Raw genomic sequence first — 11,763 nt, forward strand, 5'->3', positions numbered from 1 at the left:
ATATCCTAGCAGCTCAGTACATGTTTTAAATCATATCTCAAATTTTATTTGTATACTTTATGTATTTTAATAACTTCCATTGTTAAGCATAACAATAAGTAAAGTATAGAAAACTGTCAAATATTTCGTGATACTAGGAGGCTTCACCCCCTGCTCGCTGGCGCTCACCAACCCCCGGAACTGCTTTCGCTGTTCATTTCGGATTGCTTCGCAATCCAATGCTCGCTTTGCTCGCTCATTGGATACGTTCTTAACGTCTAGCTTTTGCATACTTTTTTGAATACTGAAGTTCCGAAAACTTTTCACTGTAGAAAATTCTAAACCTGTACATTTCAATATTAATTTGAAATTGCAAACAGTTTACATGTTTTTCTTAATCACACTATTCTAAATTTCAGTTGTTGAGAAAAGTAACTATTGTAAGTTATGTTTTAGAGTCTTTCCCACCAGAGGGCTAAAGCCATGTGTTGTAAAACAATATGAAATGCCACTGAACGCCGGATGTAAAGCATCGGCTTTGATGAAGATAATTTTGTATTTTTAATTCTCTGAAGGGCGCCACCTTAATAATATGGAAATTGTAAAATAAATGTATATATTTTTGATTGTTGATGAAGCCCATCATTTTGTGTTTTCATCAGTGCTCAGAAGCAGAACAACTTTAAGTTTTGTACTTTATTACAAAAAAATAAAATGTATAAAAAAACAAAGAAAAGAGTAAGAAAATGAGTATAGTCATAAAAAAGTTAAAATTATAATATAGTATTTGTCAGTTAAAATAAAACTTTTTGTTTAAGTCATTGCTAACAATTCAAGTTTCTCCGAGGCAATTCTAAAGTATAAATTAAGGTAGTATTGTTAAGTTGAAACACAATATTTTTAGTTTTGATGTCAACAATACAATTCAATTTTTCACAAAAACGATTGTTTCCATTGTTTAGTTCAATGTCAATAATTCAAATTTTTCTTAGGCAACTCTTAACCTCTAAATATTATTTTTTTTATGTACACATTTCTAAATGTCAGTATTCAACCACAAAACAACTTAAAGTCCTCAAATTTAGCATGATGTTGTAAAATGTAATGAAAGATGGTGATAGCAATAATGAAAGTAGAAGTAAAGTTAGTACTGTAAAATTAAAACAATATTTTTAATCAATAAGCCAAGTTCTTCAAGAAGCAGTTGTAGAAGTAGGTTGTTTATTTAAAACTTTTTACAGAATTTCTTTAAGAACACAATTGTTAATTTGGGCATTTGGCGATACAACACTTTTAGAATTGAAGGATTTGTTACGCCAAGCGCTCAGGTATCATAATTTTGATCTAGTTGCGCTTCTATGTCATTCTGATTTATTTTGCTAAGTTAACTTTCAAAAAATTCTATGGCTGGCAACAGCATTTTTTTTTAAGTTGTTTATTTTTATTTCTTTAAGAATTCGTTTTTTTTTAGCGAAATGTTTTTTACCCTAACAGAATTCTTTGCCGACTGTTTTCTCTATGAATGAAGAAAATAAAGTAAATATTTAACTGCTGTGAAAAGAATCTTATTTAGTTGTACAAAGTACTTCAGCCAAAATTTGGGAGCCACGTAAGAGAATTATATATATTAGATCAGAAACACATCATTAAAAGGCAGAATGCTTTGGTGTTTTCAAAACAAAGCAAACGTTGCCACCGGCGGAAAAGAAATACAGCCAAAATTTGGGAGCCACGTAAGAGAATTATATATAATAGATGTATCAGATCAATAATTAAAAATAAAACTTCCGGAATATCATCAAATAATGCATTCAGGGATATCAAAAACTACGCCAAACCCCACCCTCCGAAAACTGGAGTTGGGCCAAATTCAAATTATGAAGCGTCTGTTGTCACATGAAATAACGGTTTTGGCGAATAATGTGCTATTTTCTTAACTGCCATAAGTAATAGTTATTCATATGGATGTTAGAGCAAGTTTAGTTTAAGCAGCGCTTTCTATTCAATGTCTAAAAATGGGGCTAAACTTCCGGTGGAAAAAAAGTCACAGTTTTATGAAAAAGAAAAGCGTTCCTGATCGATTTTTTCACATTTCAAAAGAAACTTCAAAACGATTTTTGCGGGATCATAAAAATCTTCTAAAATTAAGAATTATTCATTGGCTTTAATAATTTTCATTCATGTCAAAAAAATATTAAGTTATAGAATCCATTTTAAAGCGCAGATATATTCCTTACGGCAAGATAATTTCAAAATTATTGCTTCTCCTCAAGACACTTAAAAACAGTTGCTTTTTTTATTTTTTATTTTCTTTGAATCGCATGAATTTTGAAAAAGAAAAAAAAAACGGTTTAAGGGTCCCGAGGGTTTTTTCTAGCAAAATTTTAGATTTTTTCTTGAAAAAAATATGTATAACCTATTTTATTCCGCGAAATTTGACGAGATGCCATCAAAATGTATCTTGAGTTATATTAAACTTGTTTATGGTTATTTTTAAGATTGTTTACTTTTAATTCTAAATGAGGTAAGCCTGATAATGAAAGAATAACGGCGGAAGAAAGCAAACGATCAAAAAAATCAATGGTTCCATATATATTAATGGATCTGAAATGATGAGAAATACTCACCCAAAATGGATATCGAAGGAGTTTTGGACCAAAACAATGGCAACGCTATCTTTTGACGCCAGGTTAAATGATGGGAGCAAACTGAAATATTCAACAAATCTATCTTTAGACAGAAAAGTTATTTATTTCATTTATTTATTTTGTAGAGATAGATAGCTTTTTCTTAAATAAAATTAAAATCTAAACTCATTTAGTACTCTAAACGTATTTTTACTGTTATAAAAAGCTTCGAACCAACTTAATCCTTTCTTTCGCTTTGTCAAACAAAATGCTTAAATCACGTAAAATTTTGAATAACACACACCTTCCCCTACTGCAGCTAAGCACAAAGGAAATAAGGTGGAATGATGTTCGTTTTGCACTTCTTTGTATTGATACCAGAAATGAATTTTTTTTTCCTCTCTTTTTATTCTTTTTTCATATAATAATGCTCGCATAAGCAGCATATTTCCCTCAAAAAATAAATAAATGAAAAAATAATGAAGCAAAAAATAAATAAGATAAAAAGCTAATAAATGAAAAATAAATATATGAAATAATAATAATAAATAAATAAATGAATAAAATTGCCGCTATAGCGGAAGGCTAATAATGTTTAATTCGTTAATAAACATACAATTTTCGTTTCTTCAATGTTATCATCTTGATAGGGATTTGAAAACGTGTCGTTATAGTGAACTTTTTTCCATAATAGTTGTTATATCGAACTTTTGCTGTATGTTAAAAAAAAATCGATTTGAGCAAAAAGTTCTAGAATTATTAAAAAATGCGCAAAATTGAATTTGATATGAAGGGATTCGAATGATGGGATCAACAGTTATCGAACAGATTGCGCATCTTAAGGATCGGTCATCCAAATCTATCGATAAAAATGTATATATGTATAGAGTCAGTACATTTTTGTACTCTATTTCACGTCTTGAAATATTTTAGCACTCTTAAATCACAAAGCACATTTAAATCATTTTAAGGATATGAACTCTCGAATTGCATAAAGATTGAATCTGTTGCATTAAGAGGTAAACATTGCATCGTAATATATGAAAATCCGATCACTAGATCAAAAGTTCTGTTTTTAATTTTGAGCACTTTTTTGCATTATTAATCAAAAACCATATCATCATCAGGCAAAAATTACTTTATTTCACTATTGCCAAAGTAAATAGTGTTGTCAATCGTAGTTGACTGGTTTAATTTCGTTGAAACTTGAATAATCTTCGATTATATTTAATTTTTTAAGGTGAAAATAATTGCAGCGCCGTACGATGTAACGTGTACTATTAAAAAACGATTTTTTTTCCTTTCAAATATATCTTGTTTGTTTGTTTACATTGTGGCGTAACTACCACTATAAATAATTAAATACCAAATCACTAGTATATAAGACATGTTAATCCATCACGAGGTACCTTTTGATAGATAAAAGTTGACATAGTCTCTGAGATATAAAAAAAAAATCTCACAATGGTGACCTGTCGACGTGATATGAACTCGCTAATATGATGGATGGTCTACATTAGAACAGTTGATTTGCTTAATATAAACTGCTCTAAGAAAAAAAAATCGGTGAAGTAAATAAAGTCTCCCAGTAATAATCAATATAGGAAAAAAATGAGCGAAATGCTATAAAACAAAAAAAAAATGAAGAAAAAATATAATGAGCAAAAATTTTATAAATAAATAAACATCATGAATCAACTAGTGGTATTCATTCATCGAATTCTATCCCAGATAAAATTCTGAAAGGGGAGTAATGTGGCGTAACTACCACTATGAATGTTAAATACCAATTCACTAAGACATGTTAACTTGATTCTATCAAGAGGTACCTTTTGATAGATGAAGGTTGACATAGTCTATAATTAAATCCCCACAACATTTTACTAAAACAAAATGTACTCACCAACAATAAAAGAAAGCAAACGTTCTGACAATATAGTTTCCTCAAATTGTCATATGACCATCGAGTGCGAATGCATTGCTGAGAATTGAAGCATTCGATTTTATGTCTCGTAAAGTTTCCTTCAAGGAATATTTCTTTAAGATAAAACTATTTTCCTTGTCGAAAAGTATTGTGTGATCACTTAAACTCCGATTAACATCCAAAAAATAAGTGACCATAAGAAAAGTAAAAAAAATATCCCATTTCAGCTTTGTTCGGTGATCAATAAAACTGACTATTGATGATCAACTGATTTGACAAATGTTTTTTAAAAGGATAATTTGGCGAATATTAAAACAAGTAGCGTCATGTCTCATTATCAATGGAAATCTACGAATTAAATCTTTATGGCACCAACATTAATGGTTTGTTGAGGTTGAATATTGAAATCTGGGTAGAATTTTATCTCTGCGCAGCAAATAATTTAAATCAACTAGGGCAGGGGTGGCGAACCTTTATACACCAACGTGCCATTTTTTCTAAAAAATTGTTTAATGAGGTCATAGACGTGCCGTCAAATAATTTTGACTTCTTGATTATTGGAAAAATAATAATACTAAATACTGTCAAATCAAAACTCTTTGTTTACATTGAAAAAAAAAACATTTTGCCATGTCTTAAAACAACTTCAGTGTGACTTCTGTTTTTGCAGATTAGATGACAAATAACTTATATTAGGTTGTAAGATGTTATTTTTTCTTTGCAAGTTATTTATTGTTAGCTTGTTTTTTATGGTTATTAATTGCTTTTTAGCATTAATTGTTAATTTTTTTATTAATAATTGCTTATTTCGTTCGTTTTTGTGAATTTTAATTTAATTGTTTCATATGCTTCATGGTGTAATAACAATTCATAGTGTAATAACAATTGTGATCGGTGGCGTGCCTAAAATATTGTGTCTCGTGCCATAAATGGCACGCGTGCCACTGGTTCGCCATCCCTGAACTAGGGGATATAAGCCCCCTGTTCGCTGCTGCTCACCAACCCAAATGATTGCTTCGCAATAGATGCTGTTTCTTGGCAGAAAACAATGTTCGACTGAAGTTAAAATTATTCACAAAACATTTATGTACTAAAAGGAATTCTGTTTGCTTACGCCTTCACTTTCCACCGTCCAATTACTATTATCTTTGGCCAAAGGATACTGTGCTCTTTGTTCGCCAAGCTATTATCTATTAGTATTATAAATAATTAGATCTATTGGTGAACAGAAGCAATTTTTCTCAGTAATCATTTTTTGAAGTGACATATATATGGTTATAACATTATATATTGTTCAAACCAATAGGATGAGTTCACAACCGTAATTTAATATTTTCGCGCTTACCAAACTGGCGGATGTATTAAATATACTATTTTCTCTTACATCTGAAGTGGATCGTTAATCATTTAACAGATCTCTTTAACTGTCATTTATAACAGTATATATTAATTTATTTGAACAAAAATAATGATTGTAAAACGGTTAATAAGATTCGACCACCTTTCTAAATAACTTTATCTTAAAATGTGGAGCAGATTTCCATAATAATAATAATAATAAAAACAAAAAAAAACAATTATCTTAGTTTTAAACTGTAGAATTATGCTGATGACAACCGAAACAATAAAGAAATGAATGAGGAAAAACTGGATCTTTCGACGTGATTTTCCAGTCAATAAAAATGCACGGACAACAATGGAAAACTGTGACATCATCATCAGATTTTCATATACAGTAAGATATTAAAAAATCATAAGAGCCATCGACGCTGTTTTGGGTGTTCAACTTAAAGTTGCATTTTGTTTTGCAAAAACTTGAAACTACGCAGATGTGTTGAAAAATGCACGTGAGTAAAACGGAATAAAAAAAATTAATCAATTAATTTGAAAATTAATAAGTGTTCAGAAAACTTGTTCAGAAAAAATACCTGACGGGCATCAATGCAGAATTGCAACTGCAGAAGGTTGGGGAAGGAATTGAAATATTCGGTATGCTGAAAGGGTTAGCTTTTTTTTTTTTTCAAAATTCCAATTTGTTCGGAAGGTATTGAAATTTTAAATGCCTTTTGTTTTCAAGTGAAGCATATTTTGCAACGTACGAATGTGACCCATATACTTGTATGACATTTTTTACTAAGCATTTTTCCGCTGTGAATCGAATAAAATTACGTACAAGTCGATGGAACAAATAGTTAAAAAACTGCACAAGTTTTTTTTAATTTTTTTTTATAAAAAGTACTACTTCTGACACTTGTGTATACACTTTACAGTGCTATTCAGGAATTATCTCAACATGTAAGATATATTTTCCGACGTAACTTTTAATACTAAATTGACCTATAACTTCTTAACTATTAGTTAACTCTTAACTTCTTAACGATTTCGATGACGAGCGGACTAATAGTTAAGAAGCTATAAGTAGTTTATGTACAAAAGGATTTCAATTTTCTACTTTCGCTTATTTATGCATCCTACATAGCTATACAGGCAAGTGAGGTATTATTACTTATGCATTTTTTTTCTCGTTCGGAAAGTGGATATTGAAGAGTTAGAATGAATTTATAAAATAAAATTTACTATTTTTGAATTGCGCTTATTATGAAGAAAACTTTTATAACTTCAAAACTATTTATACTATCAACTCGAATTTTATTTTCTTCAATTTAGCATTATTCATAGGAGAATTTACTTCGAGTGTTCAGATAATCGATAGTACTTAAGTAATTACTGTACCAAATTATGTCAAAAGTAGAACCTTTTATACCTGATACAAAAATAGGTACAAGTTTGAACTTTTTGTACATAAAATCCCAATTGCTTTTAAACAATTAGTTCGATCGTCTCATTTAATTCAGGGTGAAAAAATACAGCGGTAAACGTTTTACAGCTGATTTGTTTTACTTCTCCGTCTAGAAAAAATTCCTGATGATGACCTTATTTTCCCACAAAAAAATGCCTACAAAAGAAAGTGGGGAAAATTTTCACGTATCATTTATTAAAAAAAAGGATATTTTGCAAATTTACGATAGCTACCATGCGTAAGATTTAAAGTAATGGTGCATGCACCAGTGAAAAAAATGTCAAACATACGTAAGTGAGAATAAGAGATTATGCAATATGAATTTAACTTAGGTCACAAAATCAAAACAAACATTTACAATGGATGTAGATTTTTAAATTTCTAGCATACGTAGCATTTGTAGATATTTTGCTCTACTGAGGATCTGCGGTTAGAAAAATTTGGTAGATTATAGATTTCGAAAAATTCAGCGATAAAGAATGCAGCTTAATATTATTACTATTTATTTTTAAAAAAAATATTATCGAACTTCTATTGATTATTTGACTTCTTTTAACTAAATTGCATAGTTAACGATAATTTGTCATTTTAAAACAGCGAAAATATATCTGGTTTCTTGTGGAACTAGTGCAATTAGACAACCATAAAGTGAAACAAAAACCAATCCAATTATTTTTTTATTGAATGAACTAATGGTTGTAAGACCACACGGTTTGTTTCTAAATTTCATCAAAATTCCCATTCCACGTCCATGCTCTTTTAGTTCAAAGGTAGGCAAACAGCATTTAACAGCTTTGCTTGTCTTGGTAGCGTTAATCTCTCCAACATAACGTAAAGATACGTAGCATCAAAAAATAAACGCGATCCTGCGCAGTTGCGTACGGAAGCTAACGTAAGCTAACGTAAGCGTGCGAAATTATCCCTAATAACACAGACAAAGCTCTTAGGGCAAAAATATTTTGGGTATTCATTTTTCGAACGAATCACCTCTTTACTGGACTAAAATACGAGTATAGCGACATATATATTTCGAACATTCTTATAGGATAGAAAATTAATCAAATTACACAATAACTTCTTTTAATAAAAATTTATATATGTTATTATTATATAAAAATATATATATGAAAATATTATATAAACTAACATAAACTACTGCATTGATATATTTTACTTTGACTACATTAATACAATATTCGAAAGCACTCTTTTTTTCAGATGAAATCGCATGAGCTGGCGACGAGATTATATTTTTTCTTTATTTTGTTTTCCGACTTTTTTTTAATTTAAAATTTTTTTAAAAATTATCTTTCTTTCCTTGTTTCCTTTGTATTTTTAACTTACATATATATATATATATATATATATATATATATATATATATATATATATATATATATATATATATATATATATATATATATATATATATATATATATATATATATATATATATATATATATATATATACACAAATTAACATGAAAAACATGAATAAAATAAAAATAAAAAACTAAATGGTAGAGAAACAAGAATGGTATAAGCAAATAGTCGTTGTCAAGACACATCTAATTGCCATAAATAATGCGATATTTCTGAATAAAGAATAATTATCCTAAGATAAAAATTATTCTTTATATGTGTCGATATCGCAAAAAACCTTATTTTGAAAAAAATCATGAAATAAAAGAGAAATGTAATAGGAAATCAAACTTACCGGCGTGAATTAAAACGCGGTTTAGGTTTAAAAGTACAATAATAAAACAGTTAACAAAAATCGCGAAGATGTAAAATATTGCTTATAGCTTGAATCGAATATAATAAAATTAAAAAAACATTTGATCGAAGAAGAAGAAAAAATGTTTAGGTAAAATATTAGTGCTGCCATCTATGAGAAACAATTAGTAAAAAGGTAATAAAATTGAAATAATAATAAAAATGTTTAACGGATTGAATAAATTAGCAGTCTTAAAAAAAATAAAAATAAATAAATAAAAAAATATAAAAATAAAAAATTTAAAAAAATTAAAAAAATCATTAATAGGGAAATTAATTTAAAAGTCAGTCTGTCAGGATAGAAAGCCGTTTATAGACTCATCCATCATTCATAATTTTACAGAATACACATATCCATCTTTCATAGGGTGACTTATTTAAAAATCAGAGCCTGCATACAGGAATAGAAAACCGTTTATAGGTTTTATTCTTCATTCATACAACCTAACATAATTTTAAAGTATACACGTATGACCTGCATTTATTTGGGGTGGTTCTTTACGAACCAGAGCCCATTCCACTTATACAAAAATAAAAATAATTAAATAAATAAATAAACTGTTTATTATACTGGACAATTAAAATTAAATTAATTTTAAGAGGCTACAAATATTAAAAAGTAACTAAAAAATATTTAACTAATCCAGTATAAAAGGTCATACATCCAAACTATTCCGTCCAGTGGCTTTAGGAATAGTTTATCATAGTTAGTTCCTACCTTGAAAAAATCAGAGCTTATTCTTAAAACAGAAAAATTAAATAAAAATTAAAAATTAATGTACCAAGTTTTTTAAGATTTTTTTAAAATAGAAATTAAGAAATGAACTAGGAAAATGGCTATTAATTAAATCGTTTTTATATATATCAGTATCTAATAAAAACTCGTTATAGTTAGAATTATTCCTGTAAAATCTATGAATTTGATTGGCAATAATATTAGAAAAAACCTTATTGGCTAAGTTAGAGTTGAAATCTATGCATTTTTTAACTGGAAATTTAAATTCATTTCTTTTGTCAAAAAGTTTAAATGTAATATTTTTATCTGCATTAATATCAAGAGTCAAATCTAAAAAATTTGCTGAAGAATTACTATTATTTGTTTTATTAAGAATTAATTCATTTGGATAAATATGTTTTGCTAGAATATCGAAATCATTAAAATTAATAACTAATAGATCATCAATGAATCTGAGAAAGAGAGAATCAATTGGAAGATTAACATGTGATTTTACAAATCTATATTCTTGTAGAAAAAGAAAAATATTGCAGATGTTAGTACTAAAATTATTTCCCATGGGAATACCATTAATTTGTTGAAAAAGGTGGTCATTGAAAAGAATATAATTGTTGTTAAGGTTAATATGTACTAGAAAGTTCCAGTTATCTTCATTAATAATATCACTGAGATTAAACATGCTATGAATTTGAAGAAGGTCATCATGAATTTTATTAGTTGGAAGGGAAGTATAGAGGTTTTCGAAATCAAAACAGTGAATTGAATCTACATTTTTTAAAGTTTTTAGTGTATTTAAAACCTGAATGCTATTTTTAATATTCCAATTTAAATAGTTATTATTTTTAGTAAGTTTATTAATTTTGTTATAAACTTTTTTAAGAATGTTCTCAAAGTAAATACCGATTTTTTTCATGTTACTATTAACGCCACTTGCAATAAACCTGAATTTGGTTGGAGTCTTATGGAATTTTGGATTGGCAAAAAGAAAAGGAAAATTGTTAATATTATTTGGTTTAATTTTAAGTCTTTTATAGATAGCATTAATTTTATTAATAATAATATCACTGTTGGTGTTAAGTTTTTTGTAGGTAATATTGCTATTAAGTTCATTGGAAAGAAGTTGTTTGTAAAAAAATTTTCAAATAATTGCAATATATATATATATATGTTATTGCCATTCTTTAAATATTTCACAATTTGTCGACACAAAATGGAATTGCTTTATATATATATATTTAATCTAAAAATCTTAATACAGAAATAAAATTGCGCATTTCGATTTCTTTTTTAAATCTTAGACGTTTCTATATAAAGTTGAGACGGGATATTTTCAATTAAATAAAAAGTGGAAAAAAATTTTTTAAAAATTTAAATAAAAATTAAAATTTTTTTGACTACTCATTAAATTTTAAAAATAATCCAAGCATTCGTTTAAAAAAATGTCCATACCCACTTAATAAAATAGTGGAGCGTAACTCACCTTTGAACGATTTTGCAAACGATATTTTGAGGAAATATTTCCACGTTCGTCCACTGACAGAAGAGAATGGTCGTCTGCACAGGTAATAAGAAGTGTTTTCAATGCGACCTTGAAATAGAAGAGGTGAACCGGATGACATGAAGTGAACTCTTCTTTTTCTCACTGCCCCATCCACAAACACGTGAGAGGAAGAACATGGAATAATAAACAAAAACATGTCAAAATTCTCTGATGATGGCAGCAGAGTAGCAAGAGGGGTCAGACACACAAGTAGGGGGTCCAAGTCGGAAAGTTAGTCAAACATTTCATACATAAAGTTGAGTTGTGTGTGTCTTAACTTTTGAAGATTTTTTTCACCTCTTATACGTATCAAGATTACCTTCATTTATTTCATTTGTAGCAACCCCACATTATAAAATTCCTAGAGTGCGAAATTCTAG

At 28.3% G+C, this 11,763-nt stretch overlaps 1 protein-coding gene across 5 annotated transcripts in view; it reads right to left on the minus strand.

Annotated features, from left to right (window-relative positions):
* LOC107454240 (perilipin-3) overlaps positions 1-11,461 on the minus strand; it is a 79,912-nt gene extending 68,451 nt beyond the window's left edge. For 2 of the 5 annotated variants that reach the window (XM_071180790.2, XM_016071358.5), the window contains exon 1: positions 11,324-11,461. The gene's annotated coding sequence lies outside the window, so the exon portion shown is untranslated. Of the gene's footprint in view, positions 1-2,606; positions 2,688-4,509; positions 4,722-11,323 lie in introns of those variants that run through there. The other 3 variants (XM_071180788.2, XM_016071357.5, XM_043044736.3) reach the window with 3 other exon arrangements.
* Between the last annotated feature and the right edge of the window lie 302 nt (positions 11,462-11,763).

Source organism: Parasteatoda tepidariorum, chromosome 8 (genome assembly GCF_982258835.1).
Source record: "Parasteatoda tepidariorum strain Cologne lab strain chromosome 8, Ptep-v5.0, whole genome shotgun sequence".
In the NCBI taxonomy this organism is placed as follows: domain Eukaryota; kingdom Metazoa; phylum Arthropoda; class Arachnida; order Araneae; family Theridiidae; genus Parasteatoda; species Parasteatoda tepidariorum.